Genomic DNA, 25,304 nt, shown 5'->3' on the forward strand with positions numbered 1-25,304 from the left:
ATGTGCTTCTGAGAACAGTCTGTGAATTTTAGCTTTGATCGTGGAGTGAGGGCTTACGGGCAGGTATGTTATTGAGTAATTAACATTTGTTGGTATACTGACAGTGCATGTGAAAGACTCAATAAATGTTGATTGTTTTGTAATATTTAGGGCAATTTCAAATTATACTTCAACAGAGTTCAGAAAATATGCAGAACAATTTTTAAAACCAACTTTGCAAAATGTATAAAGTTATAAGAGTTTTCATGGTGTCTCTATATGCTTTTGAGTATCTCAAAGAAAACTTTATTCTATAGCTTGAACATTATCTCAATGTATTTTAACCTACCACAATATCTCCATGATGAACTCAAAAAATGTTTAATGAATCAAAAATGAAAATGTTTCAAAGATATAAGGCACCTGCCAGTCAGACAAGACATTTTCAGGTTAAAGTAAAAAATGCAGTGGAAAATAATCTGGAAAATACCCTTAAGATCAGGACCCTTTGGTAGCTATGTAGAAAGTATAGGTTCTTCATAATTTTTTGTTTCTGTTCTTTTCCCTTTCCATGACTAAGGAATCAAAGAAGTATAGATTTCAGATAAAGTTTCAAACAATTATCTGCATAACAATTCCAACATTCAGACAACAGAGGAAAAAAACAGAAATACTTGCACTCATACTGCTCACTAAAAAAAGACAAATTTCCCCCTATAATCATCCAAATAAAATAAGAATACAATATAAAATAGTATGGGAGGGTGTATATCAGTGATGCAATAAGTGGAAATAGGTTAAACTTAAAAGTTTAGTCATAAGGTCTAATATAGCCTCAGGTAATCATATGTAGGCAAGAAAGTTATACAGTTGACATTTGAACAAGGTGGGGAGTTTGGGGCACCAACACCCGGCATGGTCAAAATTGTCTTATAATTTGTAGTCAGCCGTCTGTATCTGTGGTTCCTCTGTATGCATGGTTTCTCCGTATCTGCAGTTCTTTACTTACTGATTTAATCAACCATAGATCAAGTAGTACTGAAGTATGTACTATGGAAAAAATCCAAGTATAAGTGGATCTGCACAGTTCAAATCCATGTTTTTCAAGGGTCGCTTGTAATTTTAAAGTTTCTTCAATAAGCTTTGATTTATGCAGAATTATAAAATAGTAGACTTTCAAGGTAATTTTGAAGTGAATTTTACTTCAAAGTAATTTTATTATTATTTTTGATAGAAATTATACTCATTCTTGTGACTTAATTTTATTTAAATTTAAAAAAATATGCCTGCATTCCTTAATACTTTAAGTTATTATTTATCTATCTTTGTGTCAAGGAAATATAAATTATGTTACTTCTTGATTTAAATTAGTTTTTAAACTTGGGGGAATTCACAACATAGGAAATCCAAATTAGTAAAACAAAACTAATCATATAAACCTTACAAGTAATCAATAATATATATATTGAAAAATGAAATCACATTTCTTACAATTTGGAGAGACAAAGGAAACACAAATATAACGCTCATTTTTGGAGGAGAAATAAAGGAACTGATACTGTTTGTAGTAGGACCATGAACTGTTTCATCGTGAAGAGTGATATGAGCAATAGCCTCTGATTCAGCAATTTTTCTAGAACTATATAGCCTAAAAAATAATTTTATACAATTGATTGTATATGAAAATGTATGCAGCAGTATTGTTTATAATTTATAAAAATGCAAATGAGCTTTAGAGAAAAACTGAAGAAATCTGTTAAATTACAGTATATATTCATAAAAACAATACTATTGAGCAGTTAAAATAATAACTAATGGTTATATTGGGGCAAAACAATGTAATTATAAGGAAAACAGATTAGATAAAATATGTCATGCTTTCTACGTTCATGTGTGGCTATACATAAATATTCTGGCTTTCTCTTCTTCAGACACATGGTAGAATTCATCTATCTTACCCATTTGAAGTCAGGTTACATGACTTTATACGGCCAATTGAACATAAACAGAAGTGATGTGTCCCTTCCAGACAGAAGCTTAACAAGCCAGCTCATGCTTCACCACCCTCTTTTCTTCTGCCCAAGAAATAATGGCCACTCTGTCAGCTTGGATCCCAGAGTGAGGAAAACAAGTATATGAATAACAGCCTTCTGGCTGATTGCTGATGGACATGTAGCTTAAGCAAGGAATTACCTTTTGGTCTTTTAAGTAACTGAAATGTTGTGGCTTCTATCACAACATAATCTAGTCAGTCCTGGTAATTTTTCAAGTGTAATATCATATATGTTAGAAATAAAATTGTTCAGATAAACCTATTAATTGTGTGGATTTCTAATATTACTATAGAACTAGAAATAAATCTGGAGGGGCATGAAACTTTCAAAATCTTGATCTCCGACCCATTAGCTAGATCATTGTGGATTATTTCATTTCACCACCATTGTTACCCATCATTCCTGCTTTTGTTCTCAACCTGTAGCTTCAAAATTCTTTTGGTTGATGTCAGTAGGAACTTCCATTTATATTCACTTTTAACAGTAACAAAGTGGAAAAATACAAGCATTTCTACTGGATCATAAGGTTTAGAAAATTTCAGATTTTTGATTCAAAGCACTCTGGGTAAGACTCTGGCCAAATTAAAAATTAGGCTCTGTTTCCACAAGTCCAAAGACAAGAGAAGATCAGAAAACTTTACTTCTGCAGTTGAAATAAGAATTTGGAGGAACATGAAGAAAATCTGTTTTTGTCTCTATCTCTCCCAATCATCTATCTGTCAACTGTTCATCTATCTATGTACTTTTAAAAAGTAAAACAAGTCAAGGAGGTCATAAACTGACAATCATAGCATGGGGATTTAACAAAATATCAATATTTTTGAGCCATATTGTCTCTAAAGATGGCATAGTATAAATGTGGTTTCTCCAAATGACGTATCATAAAATAGTAGTGATGTCTGTTTGTTTGGTTTAGAGTTCAGGATATGGTTTTGTTTATATGTGTTCTATATTTTTAACAACACAAATTTGAGACTCCAAAATTAATATTTTTAAACTATGGGTCTTACTATTTGTTGTTAATTAGGCAACATGTACAGTGATTGGTTAGGGTTAAAGTTAATTTATAATTAAAGTCCTTCCCAACAACTTCTTCTCCCCAGCTGATAAAAATTGAAAAACTATTAATATAGAAACATAAACTAAACTCCTATTTGCTTTTCATTTGTTGGAATAGCAAAACTTATAATTTCAATTGGGAATGAATTGAGTATTTGGGAAGTATGAAAGCCTTAAATTTGGGGGATGAGAGAGCATTGAAAGATCCAATGATTTAGTGGGAGATCTTTTTGCTTGTTGTTCGTATCTGGATGATATATGTCTGAGAAGTAAAGGTCACTGTATTAATAGGATACTGAGGGAAAATAACTTTTAGAAACATTGTTGACGTCTCTCTTACTCAACGCAGTAATTATAACTATCTTATTATTTAACTGGGGAATGGTGAATTAGAAATAGTCTGGACCAATGCACAATAATAAGTCATGGTAGATAAAAACCAAATGTCATATTATTAGGTAACTCAATAACTGGGTTATTTGAGAGAGGCAACTTTTAGGGAAGTGGTTCTAATTCTAACTTTGCTTCTAAAATAGTGGATACTTTGTTCAAGTGACTTTAAATCTTGTCCTTTTATTTATAAAATCAAAGCGTAGGTATAGCAGTTCATTTTACACTCTTTATTATGTATCTCTCAAAGTCTTAATTTGAAACATAACTTTAAGCTACATGGATTCTGAGAATAAAATTTATCTTAACACAGCAGATCTTTGCATGACTTTAATTTCAGCACTTGGAGATAATTAAGGAACTATAAAAACCATCCCACTAACTTTATGTCACTTTTAGAAAGCATTTTAAAAGAGGGGCTGAAGGCTAGACCTCAAACTATGTCTTACTCTTTTAATTTTAAGTGATTATTCATTTTGTTAGTGTACAAAGAAATGATTCTCTAGTGCAAAAAAGTAGCAGTTAACACCACCAACAGAAATATTTGTAGCAGCAGTTACAGGGGAAGTACCAGCTGCTGTCAAAGCAGTTACCAATTTTAAACAATATGTAGACATCAGATACCATTTTCTACATTTCCAATTTACATAGTTTAGTTCTTATAAAAGATGATGTTTATTTTCCCACCTTACAGATGAGAGAAAGAGGGATGAAGATGAGTCTTTAAAAGTGATGTCACTTGCCCAAGGGTTAATCATTTTAAATTCTGTGCCTTTTCTTTGAACAATGCTGTTCCCTAAATGCCTTTCTACTTTCTTACATGAAGCAAAAATTTCATTCACAGTATATTAGCTCAATATAGTATTGCTGTTCCAAGTGAATTATTCAACTTTGTGTCTGTATGTGTTTTAATTAATCTGAACCATTTGAACATCATTAAGATATGACATATTTTTCAGCAGAATTAATATCTGATAACACCGTCCATCCTGTTATTCCCAAAGGGTGGATATGATTAACATTTCAAGGGACGAGTACTTAAGCACTTACTCTCATGTTTTTTCATTTTTTAATTGTCACATAACTTGACTTTTTTTTTTGGTTGTTAGATTATGCATCAATATATCTGAATTCTATTCAGTGAATATTATACTTTGGATCTGATATTTAATAATAACCCTCCATGCTGAGAATTATGTGGTTTGATTTAAAGAGATGAGTTTGTTATAATAACTTTTGTAAAAGGCATTTATATCCTTTCCACCCACTTATATCATAGCTTTGAGATATTGCTTTTAATTAAGTTCATGCTTTGATAGCCATAACCAGTCTATATAAAGTACACAGTTACTTAGTTTTAGGAAAAAATACTCATAGTTAAAGTCAGATAACTCTTTGATATAAAGGAAAACTATAGCAGCTAAACATCAGTAGAGTAATTAAACATTTAGGAGTTTAGTGTCATCCAAATAGAACATAACTTGAATGTTATAATTTAGGTCAAAGGAGATTAGAAAAATCAGGACATTATAACTGGAATAAACTAAAGCTTCTAAGTATACAAAGAAAATGTTGAAGTTCAAGTGGCAGTATTTCTCAAGATAATGATAGGAACATTTAGTTACTGGCAGGAGGGCATACTAATGAGAAAAATTATCCAATGCCTTGAGGAAAAATATTTCCTGATATAACTGTTTTTACTCAGCCTAAAATAAGACATGAGCAATGAAGAAGTAAACATTGTAATATTTTCTCAAGTGTGGGTGTTTAAAAAGAAGCAAAACAAATTAACAAACAGAACAACATGGTCTAATTTAAAATGTGGTAAAAGGTAGGTCAGGACAATGAGAAAACCTAAAAAACCCTAGCAATAAAAGTTTATAAAAGAAGCATTCCTCCCATCTCACTCCCACTACTATTCTTGTCTCTTGTGATATCGGTTTCCATCTAGTTCAAGAAAGGAATAGTTCAAAACAACTTTATTAGTCATAAGTTATTTCATATTTATACCATGAAATATGAAAATTTTCCTTTCTCTCTAGATTCAATGCCAGAATATAAATCAATACTATAAATATTTTAATATATGATTCTTTTCTTTCTGATAACTTTTTTCCTCCTTTGAGGGGGATCACAGGTCAGGAGGAAGGCAACCTCTTTGCTAACATTCAGACTATAAAATCATCATTTAAGAAAATCTTTAAAGAGCAAAGCTCATCAAAGTGCCCAGCATTTTCCAACTTTGAAACTACCAAAATGTGAAAAATAAATCAAGCAGTTTTTGAGCAGTATAAAAGTATTTTAAGTTATTAAATCTTCTTAGTATATGAGATTAAGTCATGGTGTCTTAGAGGAACTCAGAAATTCTGCATTTATTTTTTTCCTTTATTATCAGTAGATATTATTAGTGGGCACATAAGATGTAACTGAGTTATAAAAATAAGATGCTTAAAAAATTGTCCATCAACTTAAAATGACCTATACATGACATCAAAAGGAAGGAAACACATTATATTTTTCTTTTATTTCTTCTCATCGATTTTATTAGTGCACTTTATTTTTTTCTTATTCATCTTATAACTGAATGTTGGTATCCTTGACAGACATCTCCTTCTCCACCCCCTGGCCCCTGGAAACCACTCTTTCTTTAAGTTGGATTTTTCTTTAATAGTCTACATACATAAGTGAGATGATACAATATTTGTCTTTGCTTGGCTTTATTTCACTTAGCATAATAGTTCCAGCTTTATTCATATTGTTGCAAATGGCAGGATTTCTTCTTTGTGTGGTGTAGAATACTCTGTTTTGCATATACACTGTATGTTCTTAATCCATTCACGTATCTACAGACATTTAGGTTGTTTCCATGCCTTGTCTACTGTGAATAAGGCTGCAATGAACATGGGAGGGCAGGTATCTCTTCAAGATACTGATTTTATTTCCTTTGGATATTTATCCAGAAATCAGATTGCTGGATCATACGATAGTTTTATTTTTAACTTTGTGACGAACTTCCATAATATTTTCCACAATGGCTGGACCAATTTATATTCCCAGCAACAGTGTACAAAGGTTCTCTTTTCTACAGATCCTTACCAAAATGCATCTCTTGTCTTTTTGATGATAGTCATCTTAACAGGTGTGAGGTGATAGCTTGTGATCCTGAATTGTGTTTCATTGATAATCAGTTATGCTGAGTAGCTTTTCAGGTACCTGTTGGGCGTTTGTATGTCTTCTTTGCAAAAATACCTATTTAGGTCCTTTGCCTATTTTTAATTGACTTTTTTTTTTTTTTACTATTGGGTTGTACATTTTAAAAATGCATTTTGGATATTAACCCCTTATCAGATATATGGTTTGCAAATGTTTTCTCCCATTTTGTAGGTTGTCTTTTCATTTGGTTGATGGTTTTCTTTGCTGTGAAGAAGTTTTTTAGTATGATGTAGTTTTGTTTGTTTATTTTTGCTTTTTTTGCCTGTGCTTTTGGTAACATATCCAAAAAAAAAAAAAAATTGCCAAGACCAATAACAGGGAACTTTTTTCCTATATTTTCTTCTAAGAATTTCATAGTATCAGTAATCATATTTATGTCTTTAATCCTTTTTGAGTTAATTTTTGTGAGTGGTGTAAGACAGGGGCCTAGTTTTATTCCTCTGCATGTGGATATCCAGATTTTTCCAACACCATTTATTGAAGAGACCATAGTACTAAACAATGTAGATACAATAGTAAATATCTTCTTGGTGATTCTGGCATCTTTGGGTTGGATAGGGATGAAGGAAAGAATACTTCCAGAATTTAGACAGTTGATCTGTTATATTTATATTTCTACACCTCACTTGTGCTCTGAACTCTCTACAAAAAACTCATGTAGCTTCCTCAAATCAATATTTTTACACATTTTTACCACTAAACCTTCAATATTCAAAAGTATAAGCCAAATACTAACAACGCCATCAGTAGGATGACCTCCTGTGAATTGGATTTTTATATCCTCAACTTGGAGATTTAAGTTATTATAAGCCAATACTGGACAAACAGAACTTCAGTAGACTAAAGTAGCTGGCAAATATATTAATGGGGTTTGGCTCTTGTAATATTTATAAAAATGAACATTTCAGTGGAGATCTTAGTCTGCATGTATACAACTCTAAACTCTTAGTAACAAATGCATAGTGCTCATCTAAAGCTTGAACTTACAACTTTCAAAGACTGAAATATAATAATGTACCTTTCTTCCTCTTTAAATTACCTAAAATGTCACTCAATTATCAATATTAGCAACAAGAATTTACACTTGTGCAATGTTTTGACAATTTACACAGAAAGTAGAACATTTTCATAAAGTCTGAATTTGAAGACTCCCCTTAGGGCCTCAAAAGGCTTTAGCAATGTTAATCAAAAAATGAGTATCTACCTAAACTACTCCTTTCTTCTTTGAATCCCAGCAAGTAAGTATTACATCTCTTCTCTTTGGAAAAAAATACATATACCTAATTTATATACCTTATCTTTCCTAATTGCTATATGACTTTTCTTCCTCATGAAAATTTAACAATATCATTCTGTCAAATGTCATGCTGAAAGAGACGCAAAATTCTTCAGTCTTGTGTTTCTGACTATCACATACACGTTATTATCTTCAATGAGCCCATTACTCATCCTTTGCTTCTCTTATAAATAGAATGATGAATTCAGCCCAAACTATAGTCATACTTTCAAAAAGATTACTTTTAAGTGCTAAATTGCAATGTCTTCTATTCTCTTCTCCATTTCTCCTTGAAAAAGTGGCTTATTACCTGGTGTTAAATTGATTCTTTATTACACACACACACACACACACGTAACTCCTCATGTTACAATTTAAATAACAGAAGCATAAAGATATTAGATGCTCGGTATTTAATGTCAGGTGTAAGTAGACACTCTCTGTTTAGCTCATTTCTTTCTCCTAACCATCTATGCCAATCTACCCATAAACACTATAATTCCAGAATAATGAATGCAGTAAAACATTAAAACGCTTTTTCTTAATCTTGTAACATATTCTCATTCACTCTTTTCAATGCAACTTGAGGATTAAATGACTGCATGACATTTTTATATAGTCCTAGTGTCAAGTAATTCTTGTTGCTAAGTCCCCTTTATTGCAATTTATAACCGTTTCACTTCATCCAATATTCTTACAGCAATCATTCAAATTCTAAGTTACTGGCATCTTTCTTTATGGCTAACTACTGCAGATATTGTATTCACATATTTCCCTGCTTTTTAATTACATTATGCATCTTGGCAATATATAGAGAAGCCAAGCCAAAAAGATTCCATTGTGTGTTACATTGCATCACATGATTCCCTCTTGAACTGCACCCACTTCTCTATAAAGCCATGTAGCAAAAACCACTAAACCTGAATGAAACATACAATATTTTTAACATTAGGATGAATATATTACAACTGTTGCGTTTCTACATCTCTAGAAGTGAGAAGAAATATCTTCTACCTTTTATCTAATAAATTATAGTGTAATATTATTGAATATTTAGTGTTTACTAGTTAGGTATAATGATACAGTCTTCACATGAATTTGCTTATAACCTTCAAACTGACTTTATGGGACATTTTATGGGACATTTTATGTTATTTGCCACATTTCCATACAACATAACCAGTCTTTATAGAGATTAACTAACTTGTCTGAATTCACCTGGGTAAAATCAGATGTGAACCTAAAGTGTGTTTGACACAGAATTATATCTTCTTAACTGCTTTATAATCTTAAAATATTGCATTTTCCTACTCATGTTCCCCAAATGAGGGTAAACTCACCTCAGAGTACTTTTTTTTTCACAATTCAGAACTGATACTAAGTTATTTTGCCTTTATTTCTTGCTATATTAGTACTGCAAAAAAGTATCAGTTATATCTTTCTTAAAGTATCATAAAACAGATAAAGAACAGCAGCAAAAAGCAAATGACACTTTTATCACACTATTTTAATTTAACCTGACATCTCTGAACCCTAGTATATGAGCTCTTATTTTTCACACAGCTGTCTTCAATGCAATCAATTTTGTGGCATTGTAACATGCTATTGTATACAAATATTTATTTTCATATACACAGTCCACATATTTATCACTTACTAACAAAATACTTGCATCATGTCACAGATCATGTTAAATTCCCCAATTGCTAGGTATATTTATTTTTAATCTAGTTTTGCTGTTATAAAATATGTAATCATTAAGATTATTAATGATATTTTTTTATTTGAAGCTTATATAGGCCTTTAGACTTACTAAATTAGAGAGATAGAAAATAAATTTTTATGTTTTTGTTACTCATCATTTTATAGACAAGGTAACTGAGAATTTGGAGAGTTTGTTACTTCATGTCATAAAACATAAGTGATGCCAACAGACCTGATATTAAGACCCAGACCCCAGGTGCCTGGCTCAGTGTTCTTTCTCTGACATCATAAACTTTATACTGACATCATAAATACAGTATCTTGAGGCTAGTTATAGAAATATAATTAATTAAAAATGCTGCAAATGTCCTTTAATCCATAACTTTATATATACTGTATAGAAATGTTTGTTTTCTCTTTATTTCTATTTTATAAGCTATGGGTAATTAAATAAAAGGTGTAATTTACTACATTTTTCATATTTATTTTGCTTGCTGCAATCTCAAGATTTATTTAAAGCTCAAATGAAACTTTTCAAAGAAAACTAAAACTTTTTTCTGAAGTAACTGTCGAGCTCCAGACAGACAACATTAATACAATTTATAGGATATGCTAAACAGTAGCTACTAAAATCTGCTAATGCAGCATTTAAGCAGAAAAGATAGGTCAGGAAATTCAAAGTGATGACTGTGTACTATTGTTCATGCAAAACTATATTCCAAGTGACCAGGTCACCATAGAAACTAGATATATATGTATACATAATACATATTTTCTAAATTTTATGCATTGAAACTACCAAATTACATTAAGTTTGTTTATATGCATTCTTATTTCTGTTATAAGCTTAGATCAAACTGTATTCAAAGAGTTTAGAATACATAAGGTATACTTAGAAAACCAAATCGAAGGAAAACACAGCCTGTGTCTTTTTGGGGGTCACTGAATTTTTTTCAAAATCTTATTTGTTTCTGTTTTTATTTAAATTAACATTTCTTGAATATTCCATTAGGTTAGCCATGTGCTTGGCACAATATTTTTAGGTTTTAAAAGTACAGGCCATTGTAATCTCACTTTAAAAGTATATGGGCCAAATTATGATTCATTCTTAATAAAATAGATCTTTAGAAACTGTAGTAGAAATGTACTTTTATTCCAGTCTAGTTTTTTTATTTGCTTCTTTTTGAGAGGAAATATTTATTTAACTCAATGAATTTATTATATTATACACATTGTTCAGTGATTAAAATACTATATCCTGAATAGTCTTATATTCAAGTAAGACAACAAGGTAATGGTATGTGTGTAAGACGATGGTGTTTCCTATTTTAAAATAGCTTCTTCTCCATAGACAATGCTGTGTAATAGGCAGTATTTGACAGACTCTATTCTCCCCTCTTCCATCCTCCCAAACCTAGTTCCTCTACTAAGGTTCTCCTAATCTCTATCACAGCACACGAATCCTGTCTTAACATGCACCTTGTTCTCTTCCATCCATTCACTAAACCGTTACACTGCCCATTTTATACTCAGAATTATGCTTGGTGAGTGGAGTAACATGTGTATCCTGGGTGTCCTAGGTGCTTAGTGTTCTAGACACACCTGGACACATAATGACAGTGCAGCATTAAAAGACTATACTTCAATATAAATATATTTTACAAAAGAAAAAAAATGCTAAAATGGCAGCATGTGTAAAGGGTTGTAGAACTACACAGGAGGAGAAAACTAGTTCCGCCTGGGAAAACCTGGAAATCCTCATAACAGAGGTGGCTTTTGATAAAGTACTTGATAGATAAAGTAGGAGAGCTTCAGCTGAGAAAATAACTAGTGAAAGGGCATAAAACTATGGAAGATTAGAATGTGTCAACAAGCAATAACACTGGGATCATAAATGATTTGGTATGAATGTGTTAACCACGAAGATCTCAGGATCAAATTACAGGCAGCATGGTAGCACTTTATCAGCTGAAAAGGAGAGAGGTAAGTTAAGGACAAGAAATGAAGTAGGGTCTTCTAGGTGCAAAGGAAAGAATCAAGTTGTCTTCTTGAACTGACTCTTCATCTATAGAAATTTTTGATCAAAAAAAAAAAAGATCTTTAAAACTCCTTAAGGGAATACAAACAAAGCACTTTTTCAAGATATTTTAATGCTGCTATTTCATCTGGTAATTAAAAAATATATGATATGCACAGTGAGGGAGGATAGTGATATTTTCCAAAAAAATACACTTCATTGGCTGGGAACAGGAAATAATGTTTTTGGCTGCACAGCACTACTGCCCCTTGCCCTTGTCTTCTCCTAGTTATCATCTGGTAAAATGTTGGCAGCCTGTAATCCCTAGTTTCATCATTTCACATTAGTGAGATGAAGATTAGATATAACACTAGTCATAAAACTTCCCTTTTCAAAAACCTTTACAATCAGGTTCCAATTTTTCATCTCCTTTTGTCCCAGCAGGGGTGATTTTCAAACTTAAAGATAATTGGATAAATCGATATTAATAGTTTTATTTGACATATTGCTAAGTATACTAAAGAGAAACTTGCATTTCATCATTTTATCTTTAGTCCATCTAGTTCAAAAATAGGAAGTATGCTGCATCACCACATATGGCATGCAGTGTTTTTCTTCTGTGTAGAATTTCCAGGAAAGTCTCTGTAGAAAATAGTTCCTAGTTGTGAGGTCTTCAAATTCAAGCATAGTTATGGAAATCTTCCAATTCAGAAAGGAAGAAGGTAAAGTCTCAGTAACTTAAGTATATTTATTTTATGATTAAAAGTTCAACTCTCCCAAATTTTCATCTACAATCATATTATGTATTTCAGTGCAAACAGAGTGTTCATCAAAACTTGACACTTCCTTTAGTCTGTCATGGGTTCTGTTCTAATTTTTAAAAATGACAATTTTAGTGTACAGCCTACGTATGAAAGTAAAATTTCAAACATCTCCAAGGTAATTAGTTATATCTGTATTTTTACAGCTGCAAGATACTAAAAATGTATGGGAACATTTAATACCTTACAACATTTCTCTCTCTTTCTCTCTCTCTACATATATGTATACATACACACACACATCTTTCCCTCAATATACTAGTTCTATTTAATTCAATTATATAAAAGAATAACTGAGGACAACACTTATTCTAATTCAACATTGCCAGTGCTTGTGTCAAAAGTAAAACTTTTGTATGAAAATTGAATACATTAAGGGTAGTGTTCTTTTTAACATAGATCTTCATTTCAAAATAACTGCCTCAAGATTATGTCACTAGTGTCTCACAAGTGTCACTAGAAAAAGAGTGGGAACTTTAGCATAGGCTTGACAGAAAAAATCTCTTCTATCTCTCATTTCCTGTTCTAATTCACTTTCTACTTTGTAATACTGAGCAAGTCTTTATAGACGGTTACTTCCTTTCAACAATATTTTATACATAAACTTCAGTTCTTCAGAGGAAAAGCAAGGTCTGGCAGAGAGTACAAAGGAATAAACTTCTCTGCATTTAATTATTTGTACTTAGCAAAGACTGTAACAAAGATCTCAGCTATCTGTTTAAATCTATGCCTATGTGTATGTATATGTACGTATGTGTGCGCCTATATGGATATCTAAAAGTGTATTTATCTGTATCCATATTTATCTACCTAGTCTCAGAGCACAAATCAAATTTTAATCTACTAGCTCTTCAAACAGTGAAGAAATATTTGGCTATGTTGGAAATATTGAGGAACCATATAATTAATGCAAAACAATATATTAATGAACTTTGTGAACAGTATAATGGATTTTTTTGAGGAAAGGTTACATACACTCTCAGTGTGTCTTCTGGTCTTATCTAGAACCAGATCCCCTGACAAGATGATAGGACACTGTGGAAGAAAAGATGAGGCTGGGAATCAAACACAACTTGTTCAAATCTCCTGCATTCCCTTATTATGTGTGGAACACAGGCAAGGTACTTGCATTCTATGGATTCCAAAGTCTAGGTGAGTTAAAAAATGCTTTCTCACAGAATTACAAAGCACTGTAAATTGTACAGAACTGTAAATTATGGAGAACGGAACTTCACAGAATGCAAAGGCCCAGTGTATAGGAAAAATGTTTTAAATATCTTGTTTATAAGATTCTGTAAAAACTATTATTGGAAAAAATTTAAAAGATCATTTGTCTAATCACATAGCCTCATATAATGACTTATTTAATCCCTTGAATGGGTAATATCCACAAATAAAAACTTTGATTAAAATGTAAGAGAATATAAATCTTCAATGAATGAATAAATGACCATAAATGAAGATAAATATAAGCTTAAATTGTCTAGGGGAATTTACTAAGGCATTTCAAACTGGAGTCTTGGCAAATGCATCAGATACATCTGTTAATTTACTTAAGTAAAGCTTTTAGAACAGCTATTTAATCATTGATACATACATGTGCTTATACCTTAAAAATAATTTCTCATATTAATTTGTTTCTCTGAGGAAATGTGAATAGTTTCCATACAACTGTTTTCTGAGTTATTTGCTTGTATTAGTATGTATCACCATGGTTTTCTACATTAAAACAAATCAGGGGCTAGATCTCTTGACCTTAAATTATCATTTAATAAATTAGTGAATTAAAGGGGGAAAACTCAGATAACTGTTAACGTAGGAAAGATAGACTACTGTCCTAAATGAATTCTCTTTGGCCTTTCCCTTCACTGCTGTTTTCCCCCAGAGTTCTGTCCTTCAGACTTCAAATTTTTAAACTGATGTTTCCTTCACTTCGACGACGTAATGAATTGCTACCGGTGAGTATTTTCCGGATGTGTATCCTCAGCACAGATTTTGCTCTTGCACCTCAAGCCTATGTATTGAACTGCCTACTGAGCATGAATAACTGTTGTCCCCTGGGTGTATTAAAACCATGGTGTGTACAACTGAAAGCATTAATTTTCCTCCAGAAATCAATACTCTTTAATTACATCACCATCATTGGGGTCACACAATCATAAAACCTAGACTTTGTCTTCAAATATTTTATTCCTTTCAGTCTTTACATAACTGGTAACTCAGTCCTGTTTTTAAGTGACTTTTATATCTTCCTCCCTGCTCCATCTCTCTACACTTGCTGCCTTATTTCAGGCAAACATCTCTTAACCAACTATCAATCTAGTCTATTAACTAGTCCAGGTACTACTTTTTCTTTAAAAATTCGCCAGAGAAATCTTTATAAAACTAATAACAAGAATGAAAATGCAATCCCCATTATCTCCCAGTTTCAGTCTATTAATTCAGTTGCTTCCTGTTGCCTGCTAGATAAAGTGAAGAATCCTTAGCAAAGTACAAAGGGTTCATCTTAATATGGTCCCTGCCAAACTCTCTGAATGTCTTCACAGTCTGCTTCCATAAACCTTAGATATCAAATAGAACTATATGTTCATCCCCAACTGCCTGTGTTTTATAACTATACCTAGGGTACTGAAGCTGCATGGCAAGACATACACACACTGGAAAGCTGTTTGGCAACTTTCCAGACCAAATAAAAATGACCACTCATGTTTTCATGCACTAACTCTACAATTTTAAAATGTTTTATTTGTCATAATAAAATACTACATTTATATAGTCTCTTAAATTCTCTTTGCCCATTACATTATGATAAGCTCACTAAAAGCTGGAATCTTACCTCATATCTCATTGAATTTCCTCAATTCCTGTGCTTAGACTAGTAACTGACGGAAAGCAAGTATCTATCAATGTTCATAGAACAAATTAATCCCAAACCAGTACTTATTCATCCTAATGTTCCTGATGCTCAATCCAGGAGAAAAATAAATTGAGTTTGAAATTCTGGGAATAAAAATAATAATAAATATTATTATTATAAAGATATTGGTGATAATTAAGAAATGCCTCACAGCAAGGAAAAAACATGGAGTCAGTCACAAAGGAATTCCCAGAAGGCTATTAGCTGATTTCTCTACAGAAACTCTGCAGGCCAGAAGGGAGTGGCAAGAGGTATTCAAAGTCCTGAAAGGGAAAAACGTGCAACTTAGGGTACTCTGCCCAGGAAGGCTATCCTTTTTCATAGCAGAGACATAAAGAATTTCTGAGGCAAGCAAAAACTAAAAGATTACAGCAAACCTAACCTAAAAGAAGTATTGAAAGTTCTTATCTAAATAGAAAAGAAGCAAACATCTATAAGAAAGGGAAAATCACAATAGGAAAGGCAAATATATTAAAGGATTGAAAATCACTCAAGCCAGTAAACAGATTAAAAACCACCAAAATTTTTGTAAAAGCAATTATAACTACAACTAACAGCAAAAGGATAAACATGAAGATGTAAAATAGGACATCAAAATCCCAGAATGTAGGGGAAGGAGAGTAAAAAATGTAGATCTTTTAGAATGTGTTTGAACTTACATGCCTATCAGTCTAGATCAAGTAGATATATATGGATTAACATATTTGAAAGCCAGGATAACCACAAATCAAAAAATATACAATAGATTAATAAAAACCAAAAGGAAAGGAATTCAAGTATAATACAAAAGACAACCATCAAATTACGAAGGAAAAACAAAAATGGGCAGAAGACCTACACAAGTACTTCTCCAGTGAAGACATACAAATGGCCAATAGGCACATGAAAAAATGTTCAATATCACTAATTATCAGAGAAACGCAAAACAAAATTACAATGAGGTATTACCTCACACCATTTAAAAGGGTCATCATTTGAAAGTCCACAAATGATAAATGCTAGAAAGAATGTGGAGAAAAGGGAACCCTCCTACACTGTTGGTGGGAATGTAAATTGGTACAGCCGTTGTGGAAGACAGTATGGAGTTTCCTTTAAAAATTAAAAATAAAGCTATGAAATGACCTAGCAATTCCACTCCTGAGCATATATCCAGAAAAGATGAAAACTCTAATTCAAAAAGATACATGTATCTCAATTTACTGTTCATAAATGTTCATAGCATCACTATTTACTATAGCCAAGACACTGAAACATTCCAGGTGTCCATCAACAGATTATTGGTTTAAGAAGATGTGGTGTATACATACAATGGAATATTATTCAGCCATAAAAATAATGATATATTGCTATTTGCAGCAACAGGAATGGACCTAGAAAATATCATATTAAGTGAAGTAAGTCAGGCAGAGAAAGACAAATAGTATACAATATCACTTATATGTGGAATCTAAAAGATAACACAGATGAATCCATCTACAAACAGGAAGGGATTCACAGACATAGAAAGCAAACTTATGGTTACCAAAGAGGAAAGGGCTGGTGGGGAGGGATAAATTAGGAGTACAAGATTAACAGATAGAAACTACTATACATAAAATAGATAAGCAGCAAGGAGTTACTGTATAACATAGGAAACTATATTCAATATCTTGTAACAACCTATAATGGAAAATAATCTGAAAAATACATATATAGCTGAATCACTATGCTGTATACCTGAAAGTAACACAATATTGTAAATCAATTATACTTCAATTAAAAAAAAAAAAAGACATGCCTCAAAGTGTTCTGAAAGAAACTATCTCTATGGGCTGGTGGGATGGCAGGGGTGGGGATGGGCAGTTGGGGATAAAAGGCACTGTAGTATGAAAATTATAATAAAAGGCAAGTAATGAATTTTCAAGGATGTGTCGTGGAGCTTATAAATGATATTTTTAAATTTGTGACCCAGTGGCTGGCAACAACTAACTGTATTAGAGAGTTATTACGTTTTTCATTTTAAGTTTTTTTTTAAACCAAGATAAGTAGAATTAGAATATTCTTAAATTGATTCTAAGCATTTATGGTTATACCTCATTTATCTCACATTATTGAGGAAGGATATTGTTATTTATGTTAATGAAATAATATAATGAATATAATATAGTACTGCAAGTATCCTTAAAAAGTATTGATTTTACATTCATGATGGCACCATGAAGAGCTCTGCAGAACTTCTCTCTAGATAAACAATCAAAGCTGGTGAAAATCACTGGTATTATAAATAAGGTTTCTGAAAATTATCCTAGGGAAACACTAAAGGCATTATATTAAAGAAAAACATATTAAGAAAATCTCCTAAAATTCTGCAAGAATGGTGGGGGGTCAGGACACCAACATTGTTTACCCCCTCTAACACAAAGCTTAAGGAGCTAAGTGCCTGGTGACTATATCCAGTAGGTCAACAGCTCCCTTCCTCTACCAAGTCCCCACACATCAGATAGAGGATCTCTGTCGGGCACAGCCAGCCAAAAATACTGGGGACATAAGTGTCCTCACTCCAACTTGCTGGTAGGGGCAGACTTTCTGCGCTGGGAAAGGCAATCCAGGGGGACCAGAGGCTACAGCCACATCCAGCACAAGAGAGTTTTCCAAGAAGGAGAGGAAAATAGAGAGCTCCAAAGTTCTCCCTCAGGTTACTGCCTTTATTTGAAACAAGTTTGGGGGAGTTCCCTTACAAGGAACTCTTGAAAAGAACAACTTAACTAAGAACAACAAGCTAAGTCATAGACCCATCTAGTTCATCAGAGAGAACAAGGACAAGAGATAGCTAAGAACAGACTGGCTGGGGTCAGAACACTCAGAGTAACTGTGTGTATGTCAAGGTTGTTTGTACCCTCCAAGGACACCAAAAGTTGCACAGTATATAGAAACTAATATCAGTAAAATAGCCAAGTCCCCAAACAAATAAATAAACAAATAAAAAGAAAACAAGCTCTGGAGAGGAAATAAACAATCAGTATTCGGAGTTGCTAAAGTAAGTTGCTGAAAATGTCCTGCTTTCATCAAGAAATTATGAGACAGGCAGAAAACAGAAGCTTTGACCTATAAATGGTAAAAGCAAACATGAAAAATAAGACAACAGAAGCTGTCTGATTTAACAGGTAGACTCTAAGGCAACCATTATAAACATGGTTCGAGGAACTAATGGAAGCCATGCTTACAGAAGTACAGGAAGATATAAAGACAATAGCTCATCAAATAGAAAATATGAATAAAGGATTAGAAATAATTTTTAAAAGCAAATGGAAATTCTGGAGTTGAAAAGCACAATATTCAAAATCAAAAATTCTTTAGAGGAATAAAATGATACATCTGAACTGTAAGAAGAAGGCATCAGCAGACTTGGAGTTGGATCATGGGGTTTACACAATCTAAAGAATAGGGAGAAAACGTAATGAAGAAATGTCAACATGTCCTCAGAGAAATGTGAGGCTCCTTTAAGTGTACCAATATAGCATAATGGGAACACAAGAAGGAAAGGAGAAAGAGAAAGGAACTGAGAAAAATATTCAAAGAAAGAGTGGTTAAAACTTCCTGAATTTGCTGGTAAATATTAACCTACACAACAAAGAATCTCAACCAACTCCAAATAGGATCAATGGAAAGAGATCTATACATAAATAAATGATAATAAAAATACTGAAAGACAAAGACAAAGAGAAAAATTTGAAAACAGCAGGAGGAAAATACAGTGCTTATCTCATAAGGTTGCCATGAGGATTAAGTGAGTTGCTATCTAATGGCAGCATTCTGAGCTGGATCTGACTTACAATAAGCACTGCATGTGCCTGCCCATATTATTCATGTATGGATATGCTAACATTTGTTTTGATTGCTCTGGTAAATCTTTTGATACTTTATATTCTTTGTAAATTTGAGATAGCTGAGCTTATCAGATAAATCACTTCTGGATAAAACTTCACATTTACTTAGTTCTTTGCTATTTGCCTTTCTATTCTCCTTGAAGGACACTCTAATTATAAATAGGAAAGAATAGTCACAAATCATAAGACATTCGTCTTTGCAGAAACTTGAGAATATGACTAGGAAGACAGGGAGATCTTATTTTGCAGTAGTAATTTGATATTGAAGACTTAGTCAAGACAGAGACTTATGAACAACAAGGATCAGATTTTCTGTATTTTTATTCCCTGTAAATGGACCTTGATAATCAACATGTTTTTGCAATCTTGTCACAAAGCCTTCTTCATGCTCATCTTATCCGTTCTCTGTTAAATGTGCTGATGGTTCATGTCAGAAAGAGAGTGTTGGAATTCATACCAAATGACAGAGGATCTGTACTGTGGAATCTCATTGATTGACAGCTGACAGTAACTTATAGGAATTCTGTGCTTTTAGAATGGTTTTTCTATTATTTTAAATTCTCCTCAAAGAAGTTGTGCTAATCCTAAAGAGTTCTGCTGAGTATCAAGAACTTAAAAACAGCTCTGAAGAAAATGGACTCCAAACGTATACTCATGTCTTGTTTAATTTATCATATCCCAGGGATAAAAGTGGCTCAACACTAGCTCCTATTTATATATTTACTATTACAGACCTTTTTGTCTACACATAAGTCTTCAAGTTCCTAAAGAGTCTTTTGCTTTGGAATTATTAGAGGTATGATAATCTCTTCTTTGTGTATTCTTGCCACCCACAAACTTTGGAATCCTGTGACATGCATCACGTTTTTTGAATAGGTATTTTTCCAGGGACCTAGAAAGTTTCTTGATGAGAAAGGGACTGGAATGTGAAGGGAGTGCAGAAGCCAAATATTCGATTACTCCTACCAAATAAATCCTTCAACGGAAATCATGCAAAGTGTATAAGAGTATTTCCAGAAAGTAAACAACAAAGAAAAAATATACTCAAACATTTTATACATCTGGAGAAAAATGTTCTAAACCCATATGATCTTTGATTTTCTTATGTAGGTGGTAATTTTTATTAATACCAAGACATAATTTAAAACTTAATTCTTATATGTAAGCAGTGGCAAGTTTGGAATGCTGTTAGGTAGCATTTAATTATATGCTGATATTCCAAAGAAAATTTATGCACTTAGTAAAAATCCCTAATTTACTCCTAAAAAGTTATTTATATTCTCAAGATTCTAACTCAGAGTTTTCCTCTTCCACTGGAGATGATTCTAATAAAATAGCCTAATCCAGTGTTTAGGAACCTTGGCACTATTAACTTTTGGGGCTGCATAATCCTGTGCTTTGAGGGGCTGCCTTGTGTACAGTAGGATATTTAGCAGAATTCCTGGCCTCTATTTATTAGATGAAAATAGGATCCTCCAAATTGTGACAATCCAAAATATGTCCCAACGTTTCTAAATGGCCTAGTCCAAAAAGAAGAGTGTTGTACTTTTTAATACTGTGTAACAGATTACTGCAAACTAATTAGCTTAAAACAACATAAATTTATTATATCACACCTTCCATGGTCAGGAGTCAGAGTTAGTAGGAGTCTCTGCTCAGGATATTACTAGACTGAAATTAAAGAGTTGGCAGGGGCTTTTGTTCTCATCTAGGGCTCAAAGATTCGCTTCCAAGCCCATTGATTTTGGCAGAGTCATTTCCTTGTAGTTCCATTATGAAAGTCCCCATTTTCCTGCTACCTGTTGCCAAGAACCACTCGGCTTCTAGAGGACACCTTCAGTTCCTTGATACGTGATACAAAGTCTGTTCTCAGTAAAAGTGTTTGTTTTCTACTAAGCCAACAGAAATATGTCTCTCTAACTTCAAATACCCTTCTATTCCCTATGATGTAGTCCTATATAAGGTAGAAGAAAGCCTTTATTCTTAAGAACATATGCTGTTTATATATATAAAACACATCATGCAGTCTACAAATCGCTTTCATATAATTTATCCGTTACTTGATTCATAGGTAGATAGAACGATAAAGAGTTAGGTATGGGCTGAACTGTGTTCTCCTAAAATAGATATGTTGAAGTCCTAAAGTACCTCAGAACGTGACTGTATACGGAGACAAAATTTAAGTTATGAATTCACTAGGGTGAGGCCAAGTCCAATATGACAGGTGTCTTTACAAGAGTAAATTTGAGCATAGGCAGGTACAGAGGGAAGATAAAATAAAGACACAAGGAAAAGATGGCCATCTATAAGTCAAGGAGAAAGTTCTCAGAAGAAACCAACCCTACCCACAGACTGTTTTTTGCTGGCAGCCCTAGCAAACTAATACAGATAGAAATAGACAGGTAGCTAAATAGATAGATAAATAGATAGATAGATACACATATAAATACATAGACAGATAAAGGTAGAAGGGAAGAATCACTCTATATGCTGGTTGTACAGGTTTAAAACTGAGAATTAGTCACTTCTATAACTATGCAGAAACTAAACTGAGGAAGAAAACACCAGGTACACCACCACCACAATTAGAGAAACACTGTCAAAAGCCAATGAAGCACCTCAGGCTGAAGCACCAGAGTGGGTCCTTCTTAGTAGCTCACTGAAAAGCCACTGAAATTCCTAAGAATTTCTAAGCAGGTAGTGTGGACTGAATTACATTACATTCCAAAACTGGTAAGCTGAAGCCCTAGACCCCAGTATGTAAGAATCTGACTGTACTTTGAGAAAGATCCCTTAAAGAAATAGTTATACTAAAATAAGATCCTTAGAGTGGCCCCTAATTCAATATTCTGGTGTCCTTACAAGAAGAGGAGATTAGGACATACTAATCCAGTTTTACAGGTTCCTCATAAGAAAGGAAATGAGGGCACAAAGGGAGGCATGAGGACATGTATCAGGGGAGGAGGGCACGGAGGGATGGCCATGTGAGGACCAAGAGCAAGAAGGAATGCATCTCAAAGCAAAGGACAGGGCTCAGGAGAAATCAACCCTTCAGATACCTTGATCTTGGACTTGTTATTGGTGAATCCAAGTTGAAAACAGACAATGAAGCATGGTATTCACTAGAAATGTGTTCTCAAATCTTAGCTCACTGTTATTTTTGTCCTTGTTTCTTCAATTCTAGTTTTATTTGTAACACACTTTTTTAGTGTCTTTACTATTTTTCTTTGAAGTGTACATTTCTCCTCAGTTGTTCTGTTTCATTAGGAGTTGCCTGATCCATATGTTTTGCCTGCATTTTTCACATGGCTACTGGATCTTCTTGGATTTTCTATTATTATTAATTTATTAAGTTATATTTTTTGACCTGCTTTATCTCCTTGGGTAAGTTAAAAGAGTAAGGATGATTAATTTCTCTTTTGCCACAGGTTTGCTAGTAAATTGTTTTTACATGTAGCAAATGGGAGACTCAACTCTAAGGAATTTTCTAAGTGGCAAAGACTGGCAGTTTCTCAGTTTAGGAGATAGAGCATGGAGCACGAAGGACTCATTGGGCCAAAATTCTATCCTCTGGAAGACTCCAGAGGAAAGACTCTCTTCAGTATTTGCAGCACAATTTTTCACTTTCAAAATTCTAAAGCACTGGAGACCTCAAGCCCTCACAGCTGTCCAGCACTGGAGAGGCAGACAGGGCATTTCAAAGGCCATCAGTCTAATGTCTCTCTCAACTATGGAAGATGCGGAAAGTTTCAGAGACTGATATTTAACAACCAAAATGAAAACATAAAACTCTTCCTACAGCATCAAGTAGGCTTTGACATTTTGAATTTATAATATTTTCCATAACTTACAAATAGGAATATATGACACAAATGGCTAACTATGTCTTAGACTACCAACTATTAATCAGGCTGCATTTCTTGGCTAATTATCAAAACATTTTTTTTCACTATCTAAAAAAGTTTTAAATGTATACAAATAAATTAGTGAATGAAAGGACCAGACCTCAAAAGGAGATGGAAGATCACAGAATATAAAAGGATTCCTCATTTGTCATCTTGCTGAAATTAAAAAGGACCAGCTAGTGGAAGAAACCTCCTTTCTGGATGGATGTTTTCTATCTTTTACATCAGTTGCCTTAATAACAGATAATTACAGTCTCTCTACAGAATTCTTAGGGCTTAAAGTGGATATAATTTTCTTCATTTCCTGCTTTAAGTCACTTTGAAAATTCGTTGAAAAATTTTAAACATCTGCTTAATTCCCTTGCAAAGGTGGCTACACTTTGTTATAAGTGAGGCAATCTGTATGTTTAGCTTATTTCTTACATGTGTATATTCAGGATGGTGACTTGATATAAATGGCCTTATACATTTAAACCATACATTTATTAGGTATTTGCAAATTCCAGAGAATTTTTCAAAATTTAGAAATTTAAGATCATTATTTTAGTATGGCTAAAAGAAATCATATATGATGCCAGTGTGTCCTTGTCCATTTGATTTATTGGTTAAAAATGGGCACCTACTTGTCCTGGGAGACAGAAGCTTTTGAGCATCATCTTACTTGCTTTCAAGTCAAACTTAGTTTTATTCTTTTGGCAGCTACTCGAGCTTATTACTACATAATTGGCACCAACAGCTGCCTCTGCTGTGTAAACCATATGAACATCACACAATCCGCACTCTCACCATCTCATTTAGTATTAGCTCACTTTTTGTGCAATGAAGTGTGTAGTCACAAAAAAGCAAACCAGAAAATTGTGTGGAGAGTCTATGACCTTGAATTCATAAAAATTGTGTCTAAAAATATTCCTTTTAGTATCTGAAGGTGACACAATATTATACTTTCCTTAAAGCCATGTATATATTCATTTTTCAACATAGTTTTGTCTTGCTTATAAAATGACAGAGAAAATAAATATAAAAAATAATTCAAAAAAATAACAATATAATCATAAAAGATTCAACTTCTGTTTTCAGTACCTAAAAATAAACTGTAAATCTAGCTTTACCTTGTGAAGCATAATTTAAAATAATGGACAGGAAAGACAAAGCTAAGTAGAGATTTATCAAGATATTACCTTGAGGCATATGGAGTTTTATCCACTTGAAGATAAAATGAACCGAAATCTCTAACTCAGAAACATATCTCTTTCTGGTACCATAAAACAAACATTTATCCATCTGCCCTCTCAGTGGGATGAAGACCTTTGGCCCATAATAGAATTCACCTAAAGTATGTTCTTTAAAGAAACAGATGTTCCTCTTAATCACACCCCGTTAAATGTGCAGTAAGCTTAGGAAATATATCCTGACTGACAAAGATACACCTAGAGTAAACAAGACCATTTAGTTCTTTGCAACAAGTAACCCTGCTTGATCACTAATTCATTTATTCATGCACTTCCAAGATGGTATTGAATATCTTTTATAGTCAATGTACAGTCTTAGGGAAAATATAGGATATGTGGGTCTAAAAATATCATATTAATGGATGTATATTCTAACAGAAGATTTTAGATAAGAAGATGAGTATGTATATAAATATAAATGCATGTAAGTACGCATATAAGTTAACATACCTGAATAAATACATGCAGTACAATTACAGTTACATTAGCTAAATTTAACTATCACCAGAAAACAGGATTAATCATTTTAGATGAGTGATTTTTAATACTCCTTCTTGAAAACACATATTTAAATTTAGCTTGATTTATTTATCTCATAAAATTTGAAGAAACACATTTTTCTTATCAATTCATCCTTATCAAATGTACTGCTCTCAAGACCTAGATTATTCTGTCTAGAATAAAATCCTACATGACTTTAGCCCCTTTACCAACCGGTTGTAAATTATCCAAGCATATTAAAATGTATCAGTTTCCTAAAACAAATTTTTGATATGGCATTGTTTGGAAAACTAGAGAAATATCTTGTTTTTTCTTAAACATTCAAGCTCCTCAAGATAAAGTGTTCACAGCATCAAACCTTGCCTGTCAAATA

Source organism: Camelus ferus, chromosome 3, assembly GCF_009834535.1.
Source record: "Camelus ferus isolate YT-003-E chromosome 3, BCGSAC_Cfer_1.0, whole genome shotgun sequence".
In the NCBI taxonomy this organism is placed as follows: domain Eukaryota; kingdom Metazoa; phylum Chordata; class Mammalia; order Artiodactyla; family Camelidae; genus Camelus; species Camelus ferus.